Genomic DNA, 6,000 nt, shown 5'->3' with positions numbered 1-6,000 from the left:
TGGTGACGGGGGGTAAAATGGAGGAACATAAGAGCTGTAAGAAGTGTAATTGATGGCAAAAGAGGTTCAAATGTGTGCACCAGATCCAGACAGTCTCCAAAATGTAATCCTTGTTTGTCTATATGATGGGAATAATAGCCTTCCTCACAGGGGTACTGGGAAGATCAATAAATAGTTAATGTTGGTCTAGGGAAATGCACGATGCCTGCAGTGTAAATCAGAAGTAACCCGTTGAAATGCATGTAGTTACATATGGATAGACCCAATGTAAAAATGAGCAGATGCAATTTCCTTAAAGAACAGTGGTAGTTGCCCTGTAAACACTTTCTCATGTGCGTGAGGCAGAGAGCGGACTTCAGACAAGATTCTGTGCTGGTGTAAATCTGCATCATTTAATTGACACTGCTGGCAGTATATGAGTTTAAACAAGAGCAGACTCCAGCCCCTGATACCTGCTGGTTACATAGCCTTTAACCATGCCTGTAGCTTTCCCTTTGCATGCTCTCCCTATTCTGGCTTCAAATATCTCCATTTCAGAGTCCCCAGTATCTCATCAGTGCTTTATCTTCAACAGATTAGAATAAGCAACACCAGTACAGGGGTTAGTTTTTAATTGTTCATATATTTTTCAACTCTCATGCCCACAAGGTTTCATACTGTTTTACATAGTTATTCTGGAGAAAATACCTGTTCCCTATGCACAAGGCCAGCTTCTCGAAGGGAAAGCATGTACAGCTTTTGGTGCAGGCACCTCTCGCCATACCTCTGAAGTATGTCCATGATGATCTATTCCAGCTCATAATATTAAGGAATAATACAGCAATTTCTGTGATACTATAAATTCTAGTCAAGAAATCAAATGCTGAGAGATAGTGATTAAACTGGAGCAGCTGTGAAGGGTGCTCAGTGGAGATGAGGGGTGAGGATGGTGTCTTGCTTGGGGTTAGCCAGCCAGACTGAGTCTGTGCATCCTCTGGGAACATAAAGGAAGGCAGGTGAGGGCCCACAAAAGGCATTTTTGCCACAAGCAGGGCAGTCTCTAAGGAGATAAAGGAACAAAAATTCCTGTGAATCTAAGCTGAGCCAAAGGACTGTTGTAAAAGGGGGATAAGGAGAATATAAACAGATTCCTGGTCTGAGCAGAGGTGTTGAGCACTCAGCCCCTGCAGCCCCACAGCCTAGGAACATGATTAACCCCCACAGGTCTTCTAAGGGAAGAGAGGAGCCATTTCCAGTGGGATTCTCCTTCCCCTCTTTTGTCTGAGTGGAAATACAAATGTATGAATACATATATTTGCCTGTATGTATTCCCTCAGGGAGTGGCAAAGGGGAGGTTTGCACATGTGAGTGCAGAGATGTGATCTCCTGAAAGGATACCAGGGCTGCATATTTTGATTGCCAGCTCTGTAGGCTGCTGTTTAATTTTCCTCTCCTGCTCAGGTATGTGCACTTTGAGGGAAGGCTGGGAAGCAGGAAACAAATAGCAGTGCTTTTCACAGAAGTTGTCTACAGTGGAACCTCTGTCAGTCCTCTGCGAGACTGTATTTACAGAGGACAGCCCCTTACCTGCTAATGTCCTTTTTATCCTGTCATGCCATTGTGTTTGCTGTCTGACCAAGTGTTACTGCAGCTTCGGCAGCCAGAGGTACGAGGAGGATGAAGAGTAAGAAGGTGAACCCAAACTCACCTAAAATACAGTCCAAGGGGCTCAAGCAGGGCAAAGCATCAGCATCACTCCACACTGGGACTGGCCCTGAAGCCAGGGTGAGGTGGACTGTGGGACATTGCTCCCCAGCTGAGGAAGACTGTGGCCACCAGCAGCAAGTTTCCCACTGTCACGGCTGAGACATAGCTTAGAGGCACCACCTCAGACACCAGAAAGAGCAGCCTCTCACTCACTCAATGCTTGCCTCTCTGTGGAGAATGATAAGCCAGATTGCTTTTTTGTGATGTGGACATCTGACCGCTGGGAGCTGTCTGGAAACTGCACTAATTTCTTGTAAGGCTCTGAACCGGCATCAGCCAGGAATAACTTTCAATCACTGCTGACCTGGGCTCCATTTGGACTGGCAACTAGGGGGTGGAAGGCAGTGTATGTCCCTTCTCCAATTCAAACCTATGAGCTATCGAATGCCCCATGGGACTCTGAAATTCATGCAACGTGTCTGTTAAAACATGCAGAGGTTTGTACTCACACAGATGAGTGTGCCCTTTTCTGGATTGACTGAGAAAAGAGGAAATTCCTCTGACCCAGTATAAATCAAGGAATCGCAGTTACAAGCAGTGATTAGATGCACTTCAAACACCTGTTAATGACAGGGAAAGATCTGAAGGGAAGCAGCAAAAGTTTTAGCTAAGATGAACTGGCTGGATAGGCAGGGATCTGCTGGCTTTCCTGAGGAAAAGGAGACAGGAGGCAGAGAGTGGGAGTGGAGGTGTGTATTCCGGGTAGGGAGAGGAAGAAAAGCCTGGCACATTTGCCAGTAGCAAATTGGGCTCCCGCATGGTCTAATTCCTGCTGCACCACAGACTGCTAACACAGCTTGGATAAAAAGGGAAAAAGGGAGAAAAAAATCTATGCAGGAGGCTGCAAGAGCACATAGAGTCTGTTCTGAGCTCCTTCCACAGGCAGACAGAAATCAATAAATCAATAGGAAATGTTCGCTGGCTGTAAAATGGGTAGAGAAGCCAGTGTCAAGCTGCTTTAAGATGGATGGACAGTAGGTTTGCAGTTTGCAGAAAGGCTAGAGGTGACTATCACCTTGAGATGGGATCAGCGGCCAGCAGCCCAGCAAGGCTTTGAACCTCGAGTTTATGATTAAGGGCTGGGGCACGGATTGAAATACTCCAGTGTCCCCTGCACAGCCCTCCTGGGCTCTGCTGGCTCTCCTCCTCGGCAGCACCAGTGTGCTGGCAGTGGGACCCGGCAGCTGCCGGCACTGGCCCTGCTGTGCCACTTCATTGAAGTCGAGTCTACAGAAGACTGAATAAAAATTGACTAGATGCCTGGTGGTAGTGAGGATTGATTGAAGACGGGCAGGGGTTTTCTACCCCACAGTTGGATTTTTTCCTTTCTATGAAGGATTTGACATAATGTAGGCAACAATTCCTATTCAGAGTATTGCACCTTCATTCTGTCCTTAATGAGACAAGCACCAGGACATGAAGCAGTGCCAATGTTGCTTAGGGAGAGCTGGCATGAGTGGCATCCTTCTTTTCTTTTAAAGGCAAAGTACTTGCAGGGGGTGGGACAGCTGTACTTGCAGCAGGCTTGCTGTGTGTCTCCATGTGTCCATTCAGGTCCAGAGGGTGACTGCTCTTCAATGTGTATTTTTCAAATGCAGAGATGATCTCCACTGTGGTGTGGCTCCTGCAGAGACAGACAAGCAGTCTAGCTTCAGGCTTCCCCACTTCCACAGCCTTCCCTCCAGGACTTGCGTTTCTTTCGGTTTCCATGAACTGCTGCTTATCCTGTTCTTTGAAGATAGATGTGCCCTCTTAACCTCTTGTAACGGAGACTCTCTCTTTCATAGCCCTCAGAAGCAACAGATTTGTGGCCAGCTTCTTGTTCTTACCAAATAAGACTATTGCAATACCACCATTGCCGCATATACTGGGCATTACTATTGCTTCTGTGCAGGTCTGCTGAAAGGTCTGCCCACCACCCGGCTGCCCACACTGAGCAGGACCTTGGCCAATGCAGTGAGGGGGATTTCTGCCCAAGCCTAGCATTATACCAGATTACTTCCTTTCATTTATCTGCAGATTTTCCAAGACAGACTTCAGCTTGTATGTGCAGCATACACAGATGAAGTATAAAGGGTAGAAAAACTCCCAGGTTCTTTACTTGCATTTAGTAGCTTACGTTCATGCACTATAGTATTGAGAACTAAATATGTATATTGAATTAGTATGCTTTGGTGTTAATAGTCTGACTTCAACGAACTGTACCCAAAAAATGTAAAGTTTAGTTTACAAGGTTTTCTTTCATTCACTCTGCTAAGTTAACAGTCTGCTCATTTTAAATAGAATTTGGGCAAGAAAATGCCAGATTTTGGTACATAGATTATAATAGAATAAAAATTGAAGTCCAATCTGGTGAAATGGGATGTGGTATATTCCCTAAATGCTCCCCAGAAGTTACATGTCACATTTTTGTAATGCTGGTTAATCAAGAATTCCATTTTCTGGAGTGTTTTCTGGTTCTTTATTTCACTCAGATTTAGTAAGTCTTACAGTGAAACTCCCATTAACAAGCTCAACTAGGGCTCTGCAAGTCCAACAGCAATCTGAAACTGGGCACTCTGAGTGCATGAGGTAGTCAAGTGAGTGATTCTGGATAGAGAAGCCACAGAGATACTGTCCTGGGAGATCAGCAGGAGCCAAACTGGGGCTCGCTTGGCATAATGGAAACCATCTGTGAAGAGATTTTTGTCTACTTGCCTACTTGTGAAAAACAAGAAATTCTGGAAAACTGGTGTCATTGCTTTGGACTTCAATATCTGTCATCTTGGGCTGTGCTGACCACTAACACTCTCCTCTTCTGAGGAGAGAACAGGAGCATCCTAACACCGGGCAAAAGAAAGGGAAAAGACTACAAAAAGCCAGGTGTTCTGGAACTGCCCCTTCCTACAGGTTACATATACAGGCCAACTAGCTGGCTCCACAATGCTCTGATTTATTCCTGGAATGTTTATGGGAAGCTGCATGAATGCCACACATCAAAGCACAGCTTGGCATTTGGTGTCCAAAAAGGCAGACCTAGATGCACCAGCTATGGTTATTGGAGAAAGATCAAAATAAAACCCCCTCCACTTGTTAGTAATGCAAAATAATAAAAAAAAAAGAGCCAGAATAAAAAACAACTGAGTAAAGTAACTAATATAGAGTGCTAATATAGAGTGATGAAAGGGAAGGTTTGCTCTCCTTTAATTTCCTGTTGGCTTTCTGATTTAGGCTGTGTGATCCTCTGCAAAATATCCACTTGCTGTAAGAAATTTAAGAAATGAGAAAATTTATTAAGGGGGAAAAAAATCTGCCTAATCTCTGTTGGATGGGCCAGTGCTATTGTCAAAGTTGGATATGACAAAGGTGTGAACAGTGATGGAAATGGAAACAGGCCTTGTCAATACTTAGCTGTTGCAGCAAAAAGTGGGTTACCCAGATGAACTTCTGCAGAAATCATCTGCAGTATTTGGACCTATTGAAGTTAATGGGAGCTTCAGCTTTGAACAGACTTTGCCTCAGTCTCTTCAGAATAAAATCCCAGGATTGTCCTCTTTTACTACTCGCATATTAGTGCCCAGAACAGCTACACTTTATTACAAACTTATTTTATGGCTTCTAGGCTAGGTACATCACAACAACGATGAGGAAAGGCAGCGTTTTCCATCTGAACGCTCCCCCTTTGCTGCCGCCAGTGTACAGTGCAACCACAGACTGCAACACCAGTCCCACTCATCTGGAGCAACAGCAGATGCAATAGCAATTAGCGATGCCTTCATTAAGCAGTGAACTTCAGAGGCCTTCATGTTACATGAGCTCGCTCTGCACTCATCCCATGAACACTTGGATGTTATGTTGAGATACAGATAAGGTTTTGCTCCAAAGAAAGCCTATTTGGTGAGGTGGCCCATGACACAGATAGTATGTGTATTGCCTGATAGCAGTGAGGTTTTTCAGATATGCCCATGCCTGTCAAAACTTTCTGAAAAAGAAGTCAGCTGCAGCCAGTTGTGAGATCTGATACACAGAAAGAGAAACACAGATCTCTGCAGTTAAACTCCTTAGCAAAGTTAGGAACCATGGAATAAAGTCTCTACTGGGGGAAGTAGAGGGCAACTTAAATTTCAGGTGCAACTGTTAGGAGACACACACACACCTGCTCAGGCAGCATAAAATAAGCAGAGGCTTAACAAGGGCTTTTCAGCCCAAGCGCATTGCTTGTGCTTAGCCTAATTTAGATCGGCTGGTAGCAGTCCTTCCTAAGGTAAGGAGAAT

The 6,000-nt window shown here is 44.8% G+C and overlaps 1 long non-coding RNA gene across 1 annotated transcript in view; it reads right to left on the bottom strand.

Annotated features, from left to right (window-relative positions):
* Positions 1-217: 217 nt before the first annotated feature.
* LOC130592973 (uncharacterized) overlaps positions 218-6,000 on the bottom strand; it is a 28,642-nt gene continuing 22,859 nt past the window's right edge. Inside the window, exons 2-4 of the long non-coding RNA XR_008970726.1 lie at positions 3,128-3,370; positions 1,688-1,914; positions 218-1,039 (exon numbers count right to left, since the gene is read on the bottom strand). This is a non-coding gene — a long non-coding RNA (uncharacterized LOC130592973). The remainder of the gene's footprint in view (positions 1,040-1,687; positions 1,915-3,127; positions 3,371-6,000) is intronic.

Source organism: Pezoporus wallicus, unplaced genomic scaffold (assembly GCF_028554395.1).
Source record: "Pezoporus wallicus isolate ANWC-B61680 ecotype Strahan unplaced genomic scaffold, APGP_CSIRO_Pwel_v1 contig_3952, whole genome shotgun sequence".
Lineage (NCBI taxonomy): Eukaryota > Metazoa > Chordata > Aves > Psittaciformes > Psittacidae > Pezoporus > Pezoporus wallicus.
This window is presented reverse-complemented; position numbering and strand designations above follow the sequence as displayed.